The sequence below is a fragment of the Panicum virgatum genome, chromosome 4N, assembly GCF_016808335.1.
Source record: "Panicum virgatum strain AP13 chromosome 4N, P.virgatum_v5, whole genome shotgun sequence".
Taxonomy (NCBI): domain Eukaryota; kingdom Viridiplantae; phylum Streptophyta; class Magnoliopsida; order Poales; family Poaceae; genus Panicum; species Panicum virgatum.
Window position 1 is genome coordinate 16,010,715 of NC_053148.1, and position 21,571 is coordinate 16,032,285.

Below are 21,571 nucleotides of genomic sequence, written 5' to 3' on the forward strand. Positions count from 1 at the left end.
CCGGTACCAAAGGTTCTCTTTTCTTTTCCCATTTGTTTTTCTCTTGTAAATCTATTAATTACCCAATAATTATATTAATCATCTGATTAATCATTTAATCATCTAATAAATTAGTTAATTGAATAATAAATCTGATATATGCCTAGTAAATCATTTAATTGCCGAATAAATTTGATAATATTCACGAAAAATATTACAAGATATAATCATTTGGCTAAGAAAATATTATTATCCATCACAATTCCTCTTTCGCCATGCTTGGTCCAAACATAGTAGTTCGGCATGAAACCACTATTGAACAAGTGACTATGGATGGTTCTTGATGATGAGTAATCCTTCTCATTCTTACAAAATTTGCATGGACAACGAACGAAACCGCCATACTTGTGTTTCTCGGCCGCTTCTATGAATTCATGCACGCCATCCATGAACTCCTTTAACGCCGGTCGGCCATGTACATCCATTGCCGACTCATCTGGGTCCACATACAATACATTTATATACATCATTGTACTGTACAAATAGTTCATTCATAATACCAATTTATAACAATATATTTATATAATTGATAATGCATATAACTATAATAAATAAATACTATTCACTTATCAAATAAATTGAAAAAAACATATAAATACAATAATTTGATAGTATTCAAATATCAAATAAATTAATAACATATATAACTTAAATAAGATGTTACAAATATAAATAATTATCACATATATAAACTAAATCAAGTAATAACTGTTTCTAAAAATTAATTGCTAAGTTATAAAAAAAATAACTAACCTTTTTTTTTTAAAAATAGTAAAAATTCGCCTCCCCTCGCCCCACTCAGCTGCCATGAACAGTGAGTTCACGGCAGCTTGAGAGGGGGAGGAGATGGGGTATTTATAGGCTCGGGCCAAAGTCACTGGTTGAATTCAATGACCCGGTGCTAAAATTAATTCAATAGCACCGGGTCAAGGCACCAACCGGTGCCTTAGGCCCAAGCTCCTGGCAGCTGCCACGTTTCATTATCATAGGAACCGATTATTCCTACAAACCGGTGCCTTTAGCGCAGACTTCATTTGGTACCGGGTGGTGGATCAAACCGGTTCCTATGGTGACGCATTGGAACCGGTTGGAACCACCAACCGGTGCCAATTACCCTCCACATGTTCGGTCAACGGCCAAAGGTACCAGCTGCTGTTGCAGCCGGTACCGATGGCATCGGTACTGGCTGCAACAGCAGCTGGTACCGATGGCCAGGACCGATGGCCCGTTTTCTAGTAGTGTTCTGTCGCTGGATGATTCCCGCCGTTGATTAAACATAAAAGTAGTATACGATAGCAGTTTAAATTAATTGAGATTTCATTTTAAAAAAATAGTACAAAATTTTGAATTAAAAAGAATTGGAAGTGCACTTAAAAAGTTACCAATTAACACTCCTAGAACCTATGAACACCACCAGGATCTTGGAGTGGCAGCGATTACACCAAGACCTCCCCTCTCTCGGCATCGACCGCTCCGCCGCGCCGCTCCCCGCCTGCTGCTCGCCGTCCTCGCCTCCCGATCCGTCCCTGCCGCACGGATTTGCACCCCGCCTCAGTAGTAGTCCACGCGCCCTGTCCGATGCCCCATCCAATGCCGCGGCCTGCTCTCCGATCAGCCACGGCATGCCGTAGCTGCCCCGGAGGTCATGCCCATCCGATCTGTCGCAGCCTTGCCTACCTACCTGCTTTGCCTCCGACACCATCCCTCCCCGCGGCTTGAGGATCCATCGCGAGGGAACAGGGGTCACCTGGTTTCCGTTGCAACATCGGGCACATGGGTAGTTCACATATGTTCTTAATCAACTGACAGGTATTGTTTCTTCTTGTGGTCCTTTACTGCTAATCAACTAACATCAACTTATTACAGTCAATACATATTTCCAGCAGAGATCCTCCTTTCATGCACATAGATGATTGATTATGCCTACACATTAAGATGGCATATGGGTACCTAATCTTACCTGTTAATAATATAGACCAGTACTGAAAATACCACTCCTGTTGTGGTTCTGAAATAATCAATGGTGCCTGTGGCAAAAGAAAAGTGCAGTTAATATATAGATTAGTGCAACAGTCAATTACTTACTTTTACAGCAGGACTAGTAATACAACTCGCTCACCGGCTAGGTCACCATTGCTGTAGTGGAGGACCCACTGATATTTATTGCTTCCCGTGGTGCTGTAGCGGTGCAGAAGCACATGCAGCCAATGGGGGTCAAGGGAGCGCGTCTCCGCCGGCTTCAGGCGGGCGCATCCCAAAACGCCAGCTCTGTTCTCTCTTGTCCTCTCTCTCTTCCATATAGATCCCATATGACTCTCAGCCAATTATTATACTTGCTCTTAAATGCCAGTGAGCTATTCAGCTATGGTTTGCCGATTAGCTACATCGCAATATCGAAACCTACATAGATGACGTGGTTGTCAAAATCGGAACCCACAGTTCATCCCTGATTACGAAGAAATATTCAACAGTCTGTGCAACTTCCGGTGGAAGCTCAACCTGACCAAGTGCGTTTTTAGCGTATCGTCAGGGAAATTACTTGGTTTCATTATCAATCACCGAAGGATCGAAGCTAAGCCGGAGAAAATCAACATCATTACAGCTATGGGAGCTCCAACTACCATCAAGGATGTCCAGAAGCTCACAGATTGCATGCAGCCTTGAATAGATTCCTTTCTAGACTTGGGGAACGGATCTTTCCCTTCTTCAAGCTTCTAAAGCGACAAGACAAGTTTCAGTGGATAGCAGATGTGACACAGGCACTCGAGGATCTCAAGCATCACCTCTAATCACCACCTATCCTCACGACTCCATTACCAGGCGAAAACTTGCTACTCTACATTGTTGCGATTACTCATGTTGTCAGTATAGCTATTGTGGTGGAACCTTCCGAGGAAGGTCATGCCTTTGGAGTGCAACGAGCAGTCTATTTCGTCAAGGAAGTACTCGATCTCTGAATCCAAGGTTTGTTACCCTTCACTTCAGAAACTACTATACACAATCCTCATCACGTCCAGGAAGCTCTACCACTACTTCGACGAGTACAAGATCTCAGTTGTTACTGATTTTCCATTGGCGGATATTCTTTACAATCGGGATACCACTGGAAGCATCTCCAAGTGGGAAGTAGATCTGGGAGCTCTCGAGATCGACTTCAATCCAAGAATAGCCATCAAGTCACAAGCTTTAGTCAAATTTTTGGTAGAATGGCGGGAACAATCAAGTTGCAGCTCCAGCCAGTATGCCAGAGCATTGGGTTATGTACTTCGATGGTTCACTTAAGCTCGAAGGCAGCGACAGGAGTACTTTTCATATCTCCCAAGGGAGACCAGCTAAACATATGTTCCAGATCTCTTTGAGGTCTCCAACAACGAAGCCGGGTACAAGGCATTACGGCACGGACTACGCCTGGTAGTCTCCCTTAGCATCAAGCGACTATTGTATACGGTGACTCTCTTCTAGTCGTTCAACATGTCAACAAAGAGTGGGATATCTACAAGGAGACAATGGATGCATACGCCATGAAATACGCAAACTTGAGAACAAATTCTCAGGCCTGGAGATCCACCATGTGGTTCATGAAAACAACGTGGGAGTGGATGTTCTCTAGAAGCTGGGCGAATTGCACCGTCCATCTGTTACTCAACCAGGTCAGTCGACCATCGACTTGGGTCCTTCAGAATCCAATCGAGAGGTCATGATGATCGAGGTCGACTGGTGGACACCCTTTATCGACTTCACCAAAGATTAGAAGCTACCCCCTAGCATGGATACTAGATGCACCAGAGCAGCATGTCTTGTAAGGCACAACAAAAATTATGCTCTGGCCACCGACAAGTTGTACAAACTCGGATTTTCAACAGGAGTTCTCATGAAGTGTGCCTTCACCAAGGAAGGCAAGGAAATTCTACATGAAATTCATGAAGGCTATGGCAATCACGCAACATAAAGGGCACTAGTTAGAAAGGGATTCAAACCTGGTTTCTACTGACCAACGACCTTGGGAAACGCCGAAGAACTCATCCGCCGGTATCTAGGTTGCCAATTCTTCGGCAAGCAAGCTCATGTCCTAGCGCACAATCTCATCACAATACCACCATCTTGGTCATTCGCATGTTGGAGTCTGGACATGATTGGACCTCTAACTATGGTGCTAGGAGGGTTTACTCATGTGTTGGTGGTAGTCTACAAGTTTACAATGTGGATCAAGTACAAGCCTTTACAAAGATCTCCTCAGCCAGAGCAATTGGCTTCATATGCGACATACTTCACTAATTCAGCTTCCCTAATACTAGCATCACGGATCTAGGGTCAAACTTCACATTGGAGTCATTCTAGGAATTCTGTGAGAACAACGCCATTGATGTCAAGTACGTGTCGGTTGCTCACCCTCGAGCCAATGGCAAGGTTGAGCGTGCCAATGGCTTGATCCTTGATGGTTTGAAGAAAAGACTTTACGACGAAAACATCAAAAAAAGGTGGAAAGTGGATCTATAAATTACCACTAGTCGTCTAGGGGCTGCGCACCCAACGAAGCAAAGCCACAAGACAGTCACATTTCTTTCTCAATTATTGATCAGAAGCTATCCTTCCTGCGGACATCATGTGGAAATCTCCAATAGTGGAGATGTACGATGATGGTGAAGCTGATGCAGCCCGACAATTGGAGCTAGATTCTACTAAAAGAAATCAGATGCAATGCTCTAGTTCAGTCGGCAAGATACCTAAAAGGTGTTAGGCGTTACCATGACTACAATATCTAGCAGAGATCATTCATCACTAGAGATATGGTCCTCCGGTGCATCCAAGATGAGACTGGGCTACACAAGCCAACTCACGATGGGAAGGGCCTTTTGTCCTCTCCAAAGTTACAAGTCTAGGGTCATATTGCCTAGTATACCCTGATGGCCAGGAAGTTCCAAATTCCTGGAATATTGAGCACCTACGTCGTTTCTACCCCTACATAACTTGTATTCATAAGTTGCCAGCTGCAGCGTAGCATTACCATTAATATAAAGTTGATTTCTTGTACAATCGACTACATTTTCCCCAATATGGCTTGTAAAACTTGGGGGCTTCAGCCACGAGTACTCATGCCATGAGTGCAACGAAGATTTTCACCATGGTTCATACCTATACGACTATTTCTTGAATAGTCAACAGGCTAAGTCGCGAGGTACTCACGCATATCGACTACCTAGAGTACTCAACCTTTCTCTACTTCGCCAAAGTCAAAGGCATGACTTGAATCGAGAACGTCACTAAGGCTCCTACGCCTATAAAGCAACTACAACGTAAGCAAGTCGCGAGTAAATCCTAATTTGCTTAAGTCCTTGTAAAGGACAATATACCGAACGCTTCGCTATCAACTACTCACAGGATCCTTAAATCCTATGTAGCTTGGTCACAGCAACACGGTTTTTTATTCCAAGTCCTACGATCACAAATACTACTCTACCGAGATAGTGCTCTGCACAAATCAAACAGGCACAAGAACATAAAAGATGTATTTACATACATACATGATCAGATTGTTTGTTACAAACATACTTAATCTTCATCTAAATTCTCGATTATCTTCTGGGCCACCGGCTGCACTTCCTCAAGGTATTCTTGGGATCTCTCTTCAGTACATTCCATTGACATACTATCCGACAGCGGCACTAGATTGGCTTGCGGCCAGAAGGACTTGACGAGTTGAAAGCGATCGGGTGCTCTAGCCTAAGAGAGGGAGGGGGTGAATTAGACATAATTAAAACCTTAACCTGTGGCTCCAACTAGTTTGCACAAAACTTAAACTAAAACAAGCTATCTAGATGTGCAACTACGGTTCACCTGAGTGTGAAACTCTCATCCCAAAAGAGTTATGCAACCTATAGCCAATCCTAGCAAGATACTACACTAAGAAAGTAAAGGCACACAAGTTGCAATAAGAAATGCGGAAGCTTAAGGAGAGGGATGAGAGAAAGCGAACTCTCGACACGAGGATTTATCCCGTGGTTCGGATTGCCACAAAGGCGCCCCTACGTCCACGTTGTTGAAGCACTCACGAAGAGTATCACTTCCCGGCAATCAAGTCTCTTCCGTGAACACAATTACGGTCACCTTGATCCCGATCTCCACTAAGGGAGATTGCCCACGAAGGAGGGGTCTCCGTCCCCCGCACAATATTGTCGACGCCACTCCACACCAAGCCGGAGGGTCGTAGACTTGCCGGCGAGCCACCAAAGCTCCAAGGATGGCCGGCGCACCAAGATACAATGTTGGTTCACTTTAGAACCATAGCACAAGGATCTAAACCTTGCTTGATCACTCATTCAAGAGCTAACCTTGCACTAACACTCACAAAGCTTGTGCTAAGGACTAAGGATTTGATCTTTATGCTCTCGGATGGCTTGGAGATGTTCTTTGGTGTGTGTGGGATGTCCAGCAACTCCAGCCATCTTCAAATGGCCGGGGGAGCACATATATATAGGCCACCATCTCAAGAGAGCCGTTACTCCAACGGTCGGCAGAAATCAGCATACCATCGGATGAACCGATGCCTCTGCATGGGGTGGCGTCGGTTCATCTGGTCACTCTCAGACCTGAAGTAGCCGTTGAACTTCTGACGCACTGTCTGCAGCACCATCGGTTTAACCGATGACTAGGTGTCGGTTAAACCGGTCACTCACAGCACTCAACTAGCCGTTGGACCTCTTTCTCTCCTGCTAACGTCATTACACCGGTGCTATGCTCCGATGCACCACCGGTTCAACTGGTGCTGAAGGTATGGCTCCTGCGTGCTTGACATCGTCTCTGGAACATAGTACATTGAATGCACCGATGCCTCTCTTGACACTGTCGGTTCATCCGGTGCTTCACTTCTTTCTTCACTTGATCTCCAGAGGCGCATAGACATGTGCCAAAGCCAGAGCGTCGGATCTTCCAACAACCATCGGATGCACCAATGCTATAGGTATCGGTTCTTCCGGTGCTACTGATTTCAGTAGAACTCGTCCAATTCAGCATTTTGTTTGAGTTCTTTCTTCGTATTTTACTTTGTATGGCGTTTTTACTTCATCCCTGGGATATAGAAATGTTCACTTAACAAAACCATTAGTCCCATTGATTGGTTGTCATATAATAACCAAAATCACTCGAAATGACATAAAAGGTGCCATGTTCGTTACACGGGTCCTAGGACATGCGCCACATAATCCTTGGTGGTCTCCGAGAGGTAACCAGCAATCTTCTGTGGAGCTTCACGAAGTCGCTCCGACAATGACTTGCTTGTAGTTACTCCTTCCTCGGTGGATCCACCATATCCACCACTACTGGGATGCATTCCTCATATCCTCAAGTTCCTTTTCGCGGAGCTCCACACAAGATTCTTTTAAGTCAGTCACCAGTTCTTCCTTAAATTCTAATGTCCTTTTGAGTTCTGCATGCACACGACTAGAATAAGTACTCAAACAGTAATAGAGTACACTACTCGACTACATCACAATCTAGGAAAGTAACTACAAAGTGATGTTACCAAGATGGCATTGAGCTAAAGCTTTATTCTTTTCATCTAGAGACAAGCTTTATTCTTTTGATCCAGAGACTTATTTCTCTCTTCGAGAGACTTCCTATCCTTTTCTACGTTTCTTATCTCCTTTTTCTGGAGCCAGACTTTCCGAGTACATTCTTGCTTCACGGTATAAAGCTCATTACAAATTTCAACGTACTTGTACTTTTTCTCAACAAGCTGGCAGTCCTTTTCTAGGGGCAAGTGATGGCCATTTCCAACCGCCTTCACTTTCTGCGACTTCTTATATGATCTACTGGCCAAAGTCTGGATAACAAGATAAAACATCAGACACACATCTGGGCAAGATGCATGCAAGGATGGTTCACTCGACAGGAGTCATTCCATCACAAACTTGTAGAATTCTTTCATGCTATCTTGGAACTGCTTTAGAACCGCCGAAGTCAGCATTGGGTCTTTGATTAGTTTTGTCAGGACCGCATACTGCCACTTCAACAGAAACACCAGCATTTCACTCGCTCCAGCACCCACAACGCTTTGGTCTTCCATTAGCGGGCGCTGCGATGGCGTGCCTGATCCTTCACCCATGAAAACAAGTTGAGCAATAGGGACACAAGCAGATTCTGGAGGAGGTGGCAAGATTGGTTCACCTGATAGGATTTCCGGTGTTTCTTGGTCTGCCTGCACTTCCTCCACATCCGGAACCGTCCGAGCCACAAAGTTCTTGCCCTCGAAGTGAGGAGGCGAACCACCCATCTTGGCCATAGCTCTAGGCGGTGAAGCCTAATGATCCATATGAGCAATGAGGCTTTGATACAAATTGTAAGAATCGATGGACCAAGAGGGGGGTGAATTTGGCCTTTTTCAAATTTCTAAAAAAATAAAGCAACCTTAACCTATGCAAAACTAACAAGGCTCAATTCACCGACCACCTAACTAAGCAACCTACACAAGCTATAAAGAATACAACAAGATATAAAGCTAAGCAAGGTAGAGCTAAGTTAAAATCTCTAGGGTTAAGCACATGAATAAATTGCATGAAAGTAAGTGCTTGAATGTAAAGAGTGGGCAAGAGACGACCGGATTTTTTCCCGTGGTGTCGATGTGTTGGCACACACCACTAATCCACGTTGTGACACTTACTAAGAGTCTTATCACCTCCTAAGTCACCAAGACGAGGGTGCTCACTAAGAGTCTCCGTTCACCATCCCGGCGTGGTGGAGCTCAAGCCACGTACAACCTTCTTCGGGCTCCCACAATCAACTTGGCAAGCTCCGCAAGAAACACCTCGATCACCAAGATCGCCTAGGTGATGCCAATCGCCTAGGTGATGCCAATCACCAAGAGTAACAAGCTAGGGCCTTCACTTGAGCAAGAACCGATCACCAAGAGCGGATGCACACAAGCTTCTCCCTACTCAAGTCCTTAGCCTTGCTTCTTGGATGATTTAATTATCAAATGAGTGGAATGTGAAGCTCAAGGTGACTCTCAACAATAGAATCAGTGTATCAGTGTTGCCTGGTGTCAAGAGAATGACCCATTGGAGGGGTATATATAGGCAGCTCACACGGATATAGCTGTTGGAGAAAAGCTGCCAAAAAAGTACGCAACGCCGGTTAATTCGATGGCCCTCCAAAAATCATCATCGGTTTAACCGATGAATGTAAACTGCCTTTTTTGAAAAACTAGCCGTTACAGCTCTAGCAATTTAACCGACGGATCATCGGTTTAACCGGTGAATGTAGCTGTCCCATGATTAACTGAAAAACCAACTCTCTGGACAACTACACCGACGTTAACTCAAATCCATCGTCGGTTTAACCGGTGAGTATAAGCTCAGAAACCCCTGGAAAACCAACGTTCTGGACAACTGCACCGACGTTAATTTCAAATATCGTCGGTTTAATTGGTGTACTCAGTGTCCATGCTTCAGTGACAGCGTTTAACCGACGTTTAGAAATTGGAAGGGTCGGTTAAACCGGTGATAAGACTTTTTCCTGATTTTGTCTGTTTTGATTTGAGTCTTGAATGAAATCCATCTTTGCTTGAGATATGAGTTGAGTAGCACTTGTTTGAGCTTTCAAGAACCTGAGTGACCAATGTGTCCATCCATTTTTGGTTGACCATGTCCATGCTCAAGTTACTTGGCCTTAACCCCTCTTAATATTGCGACCTCTAAAAAACTTTAAAACATATACTAACCTAAGTGTCCTTCTCAACCTTACGACACTTAGGACTAGAAAGATCCTTAGTCTTGTTATATACTTGAGTTGAATACCGAGATCGCCTTTTGAATAAAGAAATTGAGGGGCCTCTTTAACATATGATCCAATGAGCGATAAGATTTCATTAAGCTGCACGAATTCATTAGTCACAATAATGGTTGTCATTAATCACTGAAACATACCTTGAGGGCCTAGATGCTTTCACCGGCTGCTGCAGCTTCGCTAGACGCCCTGAGGCAGTGGCGGGACGACGTTGACCGTCTCCTCCATCTGGGTCAGGCCTCCCCCAGTTCTGCAAGGACTGGGCAACGACCTCCGCCTGGCAATGCGGTGGTACCCTACCACCGGTGCCAGGGGGCGCGTCGGCATCCCTGCGCTCCCTCACGGTGAGGAGTGCGCAGACAGAAGACCTGCGGGTGGAGCTCAACCGCAGGCGTGCGGGTGAGGACGCCCGCGTCTCCCTAGAAAGGGCGCGAGAACGCCGCCTCAACATCGAGGGCCGCAACCTCAACGCCGACTTGGATGCAGCGGCACCCAAGCCTCCGGGAAAAGCCCGGATACAGGCTGGCACCCTGGTGGCTGGGGTAGGCTACGCCGTGCCGGCAGATCATCTCCGTGCGGTGGCATGGCCGTCCAAGTTCCGTCTGCACCTGCCGGAGAAGTACGACAGAACTACCAATCCGTCGGAATTCCTGCAGGTGTACGTCACCGCCATCACAGCAGCTGGTGGAAACGACGTTGTCATGGCAAGCTACTTTCATGTAGCCTTGACTGGGCCAGCCCGGACTTGGCTCATGAACTTCACTCCTGGGACGATTCAATCCTGGGAGGAGCTCTGTGTCAGGTTCACCGCGAACTTCGCTAGTGCGTACCAGCAGCATGGTGTGGAGGCTTACCTCCACGCTGTGAGGCAAAAACCCAGAGAGACACTCCGGGCATTAATCTCGCGCTTCACCAAGGTACGAGGTACCATTCCTCGTATCTCTGATGCATCTATCATTACTGCTTTCCGTCAGGGAGTACGTGATGAGAAGATGCTTGAGAAACTGGTGACGCACAAGGTGGAAAGCATCACCACGCTTTTCTTCCTGGACGACAAGTGCGCCAGGGCCGCTGAGGGCTGTGCATGGCACTCAGCCCCCCAAGACGGAGCCGCCGAGGCTGGTGGCTCCGGAGCCACCATCCAGGGCGGTGGCAAGAATTAGAAGAACAAGAACCGCGGTCATGGGGGGCCGCAAGCTGGAGCCCCAGTCGCTGCAGCAGCAGCACCTGCTGCAGCAGCGGCAGCTGGGGGCCAGAACACGAACGGCAAGCGCCCGCGCTCGCAGGGTGGCAATGGTGGTTCATGCCCAGTGCATCCCACCGCTCGCCACAGCGTCGCTGACTGCCGCGAGATCCAGAAACTCGCGAAGCGGGTCAGTGGGCGTCGTGAGCAGTCCTCCAAGGATGGCTCACCCCCTCCTCGCCAGCGGTATGGCAAGGAGAAAGCCTCTGATAGTGAGGCCACTGCCGCGGAGAAGGAGCTAGGGTACCAATCCCCCGCTCGGGAGCTGAAGGGCGTGTACGGCCATGACAACTCCGACTCCGACGGCGAGGTGCGCCGCAAGAAGTTGTACGTAATGTATGGCGGAAGCTGGGAGTTAGTCTCCCGGCGGGATATGAAGACCCTTCGCCAAGAGGTCCTCTCGGTGAAGCCGGGGGTCCCAAAGGCGGCGCCTCACCTCAGGTGGAGGAACACCACCATCTCCTTCGGGCCATCTGACTGCCCGGAGAACATGTCCGGGGCTGGTGTACTACCTCTAGCCATCGCCCCTGTCATATCCAACATCAGGCTCTATCACGTGCTGATCGACGGCGGGGCTGGCCTCAACGTCATCAACTATGCAGCGTTCAAGCAGCTGCAGATCCCGGAGTCCAAGCTGACTCCCTCTCGCCCATTCTCCAGGGTGGGCCCACATCCGGTGTTCCCTCTGGGGAGCATCACTCTGCCGGTCACATTCGGGACCGAGGAGAACTTCCGCACAGAGAGCGTCCTATTCGATGTCGTGGAGGTGAACCTCCCGTTCAATGCCATCATTGGCAGGCCGACGCTCTACCGCTTCATGGCCATTGCCCACTATGGGTACTTGGTCTTGAAGATGCCTTCCCCTGCCGGTGTCCTCACCGTGCGGGGAGACTGCACCGTTGCCGTCGCTGCAGTTGAGAAACTGCACACTCTGGCGGCAGAGGCTGCACGCACCAAGGAGGACCCATCCATCTCGCGAGCCAAGGCGCCCGCAAGGGCACCTAAGGTTCAACCGTCCGATCCGGACAATGTACCCGTGAAGACTGTGCAGGTCGGAGCGGACCCCTCCAAGACCACCCGCATCACGGGGAACCTGGAGGAGAAATAGGAAGACACGCTCATCACTTTCCTCCGGGCAAATATGGACGTGTTCGCCTGGGAACCGTCACAGATGCCCGGGATCCCCAGGGAAGTGATCAAGTACCATCTAAGGATCTACCCTGACGCCACGCCGGTACGCCAGAAACCTCGGAAGCAGTCCGTGGAGTGGCAGAACTTCATCCGTGAAGAACTCCGCAAGCTGCTACACGCTGGCTTCATCGAGGAGGTCCACCGCCCCGAGTGGTTGGCCAATCCGGTCGTCGTCCCAAAGGCCAACGGGAAGCTTCGGATGTGCATCGACTACACCAGCCTCAACAAGGCATGTCCCAGAGACCCCTATCCTCTTCCACGTATCGATCAGATTGTGGACTCTACCTCCGGGTGTGACCTTTTGTCTTTTCTAGATGCTTACTCTGGTTTCCACCAGATACAGATGTCTAGAGAGGATAGGAAACATACTACTTTTGTAACAGTGGATGGACTTTATTGTTATATTGTCATGCCATATGGTATGCGCAATGCCTTACCCACATTTGTGCGAGCTATGAACAAAACTTTTTCTGATTTAATTAGAGACATAGTTGAGGTGTATGTCGATGACATTGTGGTCAAGACTAAGGTAGGGTCGACTCTAGTGGAGGACCTATCTCTCATCTTCGACCGACTGCGCACCACGCGCATGAAGCTGAATCCAGAGAAGTGTGTTTTCGGCGTCTCGGCAGAGAAGCTACTGGGTTTCCTGGTCTCACATCGAGGCAAACCCAGCCAAGATCAAGGCAATCGAGGCGATGAAGCCTCCTGCTCGCATCAAGGATGTACAGAAGCTCACTGGGTCCTTGGTTGCTCTTAGCCGCTTCATTTCGAGGCTGCCAAAGAGGGCTCTCCCCTTCTTCAAGCTGTTGAGGAGGTCCGGTCCATTCTCTTGGACTGAAGAGGCTGAACAAGCCTTCTAGAAACTAAAGCAGCACCTCACCTCACTGCCAGTATTGGTGGCTCCAGAGCCAGGTGAGACGTTGTTTTTGTATCTTGCTGCATCTGCAGAAGCGGTCAGCATGGTGCTGGTGGCCGAGAGGACTGAGCAAGCCCGCCAGGGGGACACCAGGGTCCCCATGGCCAACGATGTTGGGCCAGACCCTGGACATGGGGGTCCGACAGCCAAACCTCTGCCTGAAGGTCCGGACCCCGGACATGGGGGTCCGGAGGAGCCTCAACCCATTGGGAACCCAGAACCGCTGGGGGCCCAAGGACCTCACGTGGTGGATGAGGGCGACCCGGACCCGGTGGCAAGGGTCCAGACTACCCAGAAGCCAGTCTACTATATCAGCGAAGTCCTTCACGAGGCAAAGGCCAGGTATCTTGAGACGCATAAGCTTATCTACGCCATACTTATTGCGTCCAGGAAACTGCGCCATTATTTTTAGGCAGACAGAGTTATCGTAGTGACCTCTTATCCACTAAGAGCGATCCTACACAACTCCCACACCACGGGCAACATCGCCAAGTGGGCAGCAGAGTTGGCTGAGTTCCAGCTGGACTTCCAGCCCCGCCTTGCGGTCAAGAGCCAAATCTTTGCTGACTTCATAGCGGAATGGACTCCTTCCCCAAGCAATTCTGGGGGTCCGGACGTCAACGCCGGACCCCTGAAGCCAGAAGTCAGGACACCAGTCTTCATCGAGCCCCACTGGACACTCTTCTTTGACGGGTCTATCCGCGAGAAGTGGGCCGGAGCTGGTGTGGTCCTCATTGACCCAAACGGAGATCAGCTGAAGTACATGGTGCACCTTGAGTTCAAGGCCACCAACAATATGGCAGAGTACGAAGCTTTGATCTTTGGCCTGACAGAAGCCCTGTCTCTGGGGGTCCGGCAGCTCCTGGTGAAGGGAGACTCCCAATTGATCATCAAGCAGGTCCGGGGGGATTGTAGCTGCAACAATCCCCAGCTCGCGGCATACCGCATACACGTGAGGAAGCTCGAGAAGGACTTCGACGCCTTGGAACTGCAACATGTTCCCCGTGAATTCAACTCAGCAGCAGATGACCTCTCCACGAGAGCATCTACCTGGGCACCCGTGCCCGAGGGCGTCTTTGAAAGATGGTTGCTAAGACCTACCGCCCAGCCTGCCGAACTGGGTGAAGGCGATCAACCTAGCACCTCGAAGCTAGCGGTCCCGGCGGCACTCCACCCGTGGTACCCGCCCAGGGTTGTGTGCACTGTTGAGGTCCCTGGAGACCTCGCAAAGCCACTCCCGTCTGCTCAGGGAAGTCCCGATGCATGGATCTCCGAGATCCGGGGCTACCTGAAAGACAATATCCTTCCCGATGACGATGTGTCCGCTGAACGCATAGTACGATTGGCTAAACGCTATGCGGTGGTAGAAGGGGATCTCTACCACCGTGGCGCCAATGGTATCCTCATGCGGTGCATTTCCCCGGGAAGAGGGGCGCGAGCTACTCGCGGAGATCCATGGAGGCGAGTGTGGAAGTCATTCCTCATCTCGCACGCTTGTTGGTAAGGTCTTTCGGCATGGCTTCTACTGGCCGACAGCACTCTAGGATGCGGCTGAGATGGTAAAGTCCTGCAAAGCATGCCAGCTCCATATAAAGCAAATACACACACCAGCTCAAGCTCTGCAAATAATTCCACCCTCATGGCCATTTGCCGTACGGGACATGGATATCCTGGGGCCGTTCCACCGGGCCGTCAGCGGGTACCGGTTCCTCTACGTCGCCATTGACAAATTCACAAAGTGGCCAGAGGTTACCCCTATGGTAAACATCACCAAGAAATTAGCAGTCGCATTCCTCAAGTCCATTGTGTGCAGATTTGGCATCCCAAGCCACATCATCGCGAACAACGGGTCCCAATTCAAAAGCAGACTCTTCAAAGAGTACTGCGAGGACATCGGCATCCAGCTATGCTTTGCGTCCGTAGCACATCCCCGCAGCAATGGACAGGTCGAGAGAGCGAATGCAGAGGTCCTCAGGGGGCTCAAGACCCGCACCTACAACTGCTTGAAGAAGCATGGTGCAAAATGGGTTGATGAGCTTCCGTGCGTGCTATGGGGCAACCGGACCACACCCAGCCGAGCCACCGGGGAGACCCCATTCTTCCTGGTCTACGGGGCCGAAGCATGCCTTTGCCCGAAAATCCACCTGGGCTCAGCACGGGTCCAGGCTTTTGACGAATCCATGCAGGAACAATTGCGGCGTGACGACGTGGACTTCATTGACGAGCGAAGATGGCGAGCTACAATCCGAAATGCACGCTACAACCAGGTGCTCAGGCGCTATCATCAACGGTTCGTGCACAGTAGGGAGCTCCGGGGCGGGGACCTGGTCCTAAGGCGGATCCTGAACCGAGCAGGGCTCCACAAACTCTCCCCCAACTGGGAGGATCCTGTGACACCTCAGGTGTCAATACTTTGAAATCCAATCAATACACATTAGGGAAAGTTAAAAGAAAAATTTGGGAAACTAATTCAAAGAGAAAGGACCAAATAAAATACAAATCATACAAAAGAAATTAAAGGAAAAAGAGAAAGGAGTGAAAAACTACTCAAATCTTAATTTGAAAATGTGCACAAAATTTTTGTTGGCTCATGAGAAGTATTTCAATTGACATGTGCTCAATTGAACTTCAGCCAAAGTCAAGTCAAAAACTGATTAAAACTAAAGTCCTTTTGTGCAAATATGTAAATGTACCAATAGTTCAAAATGTGAGTTTCAAACGAAAATTTGCATAACACAAAAGTGGTAGATCTTGAAAAGTTATACAAAAATGGTATTCAACACTTTTCCATTTGAGCCCTCCAAGTAGGAGATAATTTTTGTTTACCGAGAGGTCCCTGAAATTTTCAGAAATCGCAAAAGAGCCCCCATCTCCATCTCTCTCTCCCGGCTGGCTCTGTTTCGCCCGCCGCCCGCCGTACGCCGCCGGTGGACTTCGTCCACCACGCGCCCACGGCCAAATGGACCCGGGGAAACCGTTTAACGCCACCTGGCCCGCCCCTTGGCACCTCCTCGCGCGCACACGCGTCCCAGGCCGCTCCCGAGCCGCCACGACACCCCGGCCGGCGCAGCGCCGCTGCCTCCTCCGCCCGCTCGCCGTCGAGTCACCCAGGGCCAAATCGACCACCCCCAGTCACTACATTTCTCACCCAGGAGCTCTTTGGCCTATAAAGACCCCCAGAAACCCACGGTCGCGCCCCTTCTTCCTCTTCTTCCTCCTCCCGCCGCTCCGCCATGGCCGCCGAGATCCAGCTCGCGCGGACCGGCTAGCCCAGCCCCACATTGCCCCCTCCGACCACCGCAGAAGCTTCTCCACCTCCTAGTTACGCTCCACGCGCGCGGAATCGAACCCAAAACCCCTCCCGAAGCCGTTCCCCTTTTGCGCCGCCGCCGGCGAGCTCAGGCTCACCGCGGACCGGCCAGCTCCGGGGAAGGCCGAGCCCGATAGCTACCCCAGAAGCATCCACGAGCTCACGCGGTGCTTGTGCGTGCCTTGTTCCCCTACCCCGAGCCCTCCTTCACCTCCAGCGCCGGCGAGCCGAACAACCGACCCGCCATCAACGCCAACGAGCTTGAACCTGTGCTCCAAACGCTCGAACGTCGACCAGGGTAGGTGTTCCTCGATCCTTTCTCCCCCACGCGCCTCCCCGTGGCAGCCCCGGTAAGCCCTGCACCGCAGAACACCACCGGCAAGATGCCACGGCGGAGAAGGCCGGCGAAGGACCCGGTTGTAATTTCTTTTTTTCGTTCAAGGGTGTCTCTGCAAGTTTTACAGTGTATACCAGTGAACTTCTAAAATGCGAAACAAATCACAGAAAAATCAGAAAAATGCAAACTCAACTGATCTGGAATCCTTGTAACAAAATCTACAAATTTTGTAACATTCACATTTGCAGAAACTCAACCGAATTTAATCTAGGGAAAAGATTAAGAAAATCACCTTATGCATGTTCATGAAGTTCTGCTCATCAAATGACTTTGATTTTTGGATATGTTATAACTAATGGGATGCTAAGATCACAGTAAAAAGATGACACCAAACCAAAACAGTTATCGGGTTAGAACAATCAAGATTCTCTAATCTGTTGTTAGCAATCTCGATTTAATTCTGGAAAATGTGTACATGAACTTGCTCTGAAAATTTTACTACAGCCTTGTGCCACTGAATCCCTGTAAATCTCTAAAATTCAAATTTATTAGAGTTCATTTGCTATATACCATGATTTATGCTTTTTTAATCAACTTAATTCCTCATATATAGTTCTTATGCTCAGAAAAATTTATATTTATTTCTGGAGTCTCTTTTTAGCTCTATGTTCCTGTCTAAAAATTTTGAGCTGCAGTTACAGAGTTTTGCCTTGGTGAATAATCATGCTTAACATCTTAGGGCTAGATTTACTATTTTTGTTCTGAGTAATCTACAATGTTTCTGATCATCATTTTTGGGCATGATCTTGTTTAGAGTATTTTCTACCTGTGATAAAAAGTTCAGATGCAATACTCGTCGGATGCATCTTGAGAAATTCATGCAAGCTCATGTTAAATTAACTGAATAACTAATTTATCATAGTGAGTTAAATCTTGAAAAATTTTCTGGAGTATGATTAACTCAGGACCAGTCTCTGGTAAAAATTTGAGAAGCAAATCCTTAGTAAAACTTTCTGTAGATTTAATCTTTGTTAATGGCTTGCTGTTTTTAATCTTTTTATCACCTCTGCTATATAAGCGTATAAAACCTGGAAAAATTTCAGTACTGAGTTTATGCTTTGAAGTTGCTTGCATAAAATTTGTAGCACCAGAATCCATGTTGAACATTCTGTACAAAAAGATGAAGTAACTAGAGTAATCCTTTTGCATGAATAGTTATAGTTCTTGCTCTATGGTAGATGCTGAAATTTATACCCTAATGTTCAAGTTTGAATCTGAGTTACTTTAGTGTTTCATCACTAGCTCTTTAGTAGTGGTGTTGTTAAGGAATAATGAAAGCATGCTATGTGTTGAAATAAAAAAATGAAAACCCAAAACCCCACTCATTCATGAATAACCGTAGTTATGTTTGCTACTCTATAAACGGTTGCCCATGCAATGAAATGTGAAATCATCACTAAATTAACTTTCATGGACTACAACTTTATCGTGAAGGAAAGAAATTATATCCCTGAATAACTCAAAATCTTGCATTGCATATAGAAACGGTTAACCTCGCGGACGGAGACTACGAACTGGTGCCCGCGGACTCTCGTGCGGAGCAGGAGGTTAATCTGAACTGTACTAACTTGTCTCAAGACCTGGGCCAAGCCCCAGAAGCTTTTCTGTCTGACAGTGCCCAAGAAGGCAAGCCCCGGAGCATAATCCCACTATTTTTTTTCGAATTACCATTCTGCTATCTATTTATTAATGTATGGTAATAGTTGGTTTTCTGCAATTAAGTTCTCTAGGCGTTGATCGAAAACCCTAGATGCATGATCCATAGGAACCTATGTTTGATACCGGATCTTTTTATCGACTAGTTGCCATGCTAAATAGGTTCGGTAGAAGTCGAGTGGTTCCCTGCCTCTCGCGAGCAAATAGGATTTGTACTGACTTTAATTCCTGTTGAAATATAAGGACAACGGGCGGGGTTGTGTAGTTGTGATACCCCGCTGGTATAGTCAAAAATGGCTAAGGTCGCGGTGTGTGGCTCATTTCGTTAAGCGTTTGAAAGTACTAGCCACATACCGAGAAATATGGTAATCGGTAAGCTTAAGTACCTGATTGGACCGGCGAGTGGAACGATCTCGCACCCTCCTGGTAGAAGTAGGGTTTATTTTTATGTCGCGACGTACGGGTGCAGAGTGGTCGGACTCTGTAGTTGGGGAGGGTGTTCCGGATCCACGGACTGGAAAGAAAAGGGAAAAGTAGCGTGGGCGGGAGCGAAGTCGATCCCCATGCGTGTGGTCTAGGTTCCCCTGGCCAGGTTGAAATTCAATTCAGAATCGTCCGCCTCTCACGGCATGAGATTGCTTAATGTTTTCGGTCACATAGAGTAACAAGTGAAATCCAATGATGAAAATATTGTTGGTTGATTAAATGGTTGCTCTACCATGTTTGAGTAGAGTCAGTTGCAAATTTAGAATGGTTAATTCTACTAGAATCTGGCTAAGTAAAACCTGAAATTAAGGATCAACACTTAGCGGCATTTTTGGCAAACAAACCCTACCAACCAAAAAGCTTGCATGTCTAGTTATCGGACTATGTTATATCTGGAGACGGGTCAGTCTTGCTGAGTATTAGTATACTCAGCCTTGCTTGTGGCACTGTTTTTCAGGTACTAACTTTGAAGACCTGTTTGCGAGTCTTACTTGGCCTTGTACTCTGCCTCCGGGTTGGTCTGTTGAGTGGGATGGCCCTTCAGCTGGTGCTAATCACCCTCCCGCTGAGTGACGCATTCGTACGGGCTTTACCGATGCGTCACGTTATTTCGTTAGTTATCTTTTAATGCTTCCGCTGAACTTTGAGACTTGAATAATTTGAGGAGTTGGAACTCCGTAGTACTTCGCTAGTCTGAACATGGTTTGTAATAAGTTTTCTTTCCGCTGCAATCACTCTGAGATGTATGAAATGGTTTGTGTTGTAATCTCTGGGCTCACCTTCGTGTGAGTGTTGTCTGCTGATCCTGGAATAGCGTGGCTTTTATCGAGGCTTCACTCGAGGAACTGCCGGTGAGTGCCAGATTGGGTCAGAGTTGCTTAGCAACGAAGATCAGTGCACCCGGGCCCAGTAGTTTTGGGTGGTTCCGCCACAGCTGGCATCAGAGCTCGCAGACAGCCTACCAGGGATGGCAACCTCGGTTTTCACAACAACAACTTAAAACTTGACTTCAAAGCTACTAAAGTTTTGAAAGAGTTTAGGATCTCCAAGGACAAGTCTAGGACGTAAAGCCCTAGGAAATCTTATGGGTATAATCAGGTGGCTTATTTTGTATGGCTAACTTCCAGCACCTTACTTCTCAGTATTTAAATCCTGTAATTTAAATTCTGCAACTACATCATCGCCACGAAGGTATGCTTACTCAGTCAGCTGAGGGAGTCTGACCTTCCCGTCGGTGATGCGAGCCGAACGCTGGAGCTCAAGCAGTGGCCTACTTGAGCTGCTGCCCATATACCAACTTCGGTTGAGTATATGGGGATTAATAGTTCGAAATTGGAATTCAATTCCCCGTCAAAGACGGTACTCGGTCAATACGTTGTTTCGATAACGTATGCTTAACGTTGTCCATACGGCGGTAATGGTATGGATGCCGATTCTATAGTAATCGGTAATGTATGGGGACGCTTTCGTGAGTGCTGGCACGAAAGGTTCATTTTATATACTGTCAATCTTCTGCAGGTACGCTAACTCGAAATCGAATTATAGGCTATCTAGCTATGTCGAGTAGCTATATAGTGAGAGACGTAATATGTATGCCACCAAAGTCATTGCATAAGACCAAGGTTACTTGGCAATTTTTTCTCCTTGGTGAGGACGTAGGCTCTGCATTCATTCTCAAAAAGATTAGCAAATAAATCTCTGGGGAAATCGCAAGCAAATCCGTTAAAACACTATCCTAGGGAGTATCCAGAAAGTCTGCAACCTGGTTTCCACGAATTTTAACCTTCTGATAAGTTACTTAAATCGACTTGGGGTAGTAAGACTAAATGATGTTTCCTAAGTTATCAAGCTGCTGTAAAAATTTGAAAATTTTTGAAGCCTTCTAGCATGGTATTTGTATTTTTGGATCAACCCTGTGTAAAACTGTTAACTCTGAACCGTCTATACAACTGAAATTTTTCGACCTTTATAAGTTGCTCAAACTAAAAATCGTTCAACATGAAAGTTGTAGACAACTAAGTGATGAGCTTACCATAAACATTTGAAGAATTTTTGATGACTGGGTTGAGAGTTATAGTCAAAATACACCCTCTCTGGACACTCAGTTTTCCTGGTTAACACCACTCTGAATACCTGAGCATATCACCCCCATGGAATCCGAATTGAGCTTAGTGATGACTAGGTAAATTGTTCCTTAACATCAGAGGGATCTTGTGTAAATTTTTGAGAATTTTTGAAGCAAGCTCTCTACAGTTTTGGCCATTTCTTTCACTATTCCAGAGTTAGTAGTTCTTGTTACCATCAGCTGATCCATCGGTCTTTTGTTGGGACAGATGGAAGAGCTGCTGGTCGTTGATGCGCAGGGGCACGTGCACTCCGCTTGCCTGCACTGGGACGGGTTTCCCCGCCGTCTTTGGGAGCTTTTGAGTGCAGCCGGTTACCTCCAGCCACCGGTTTACGACGGCTACGAGTTTGTGGAGGACGGAGTTCGTCGCTGCAGTGTGACGATAGTGATCCCGCAGCACCCGCTCAACGGGTGGGAGCCGATCG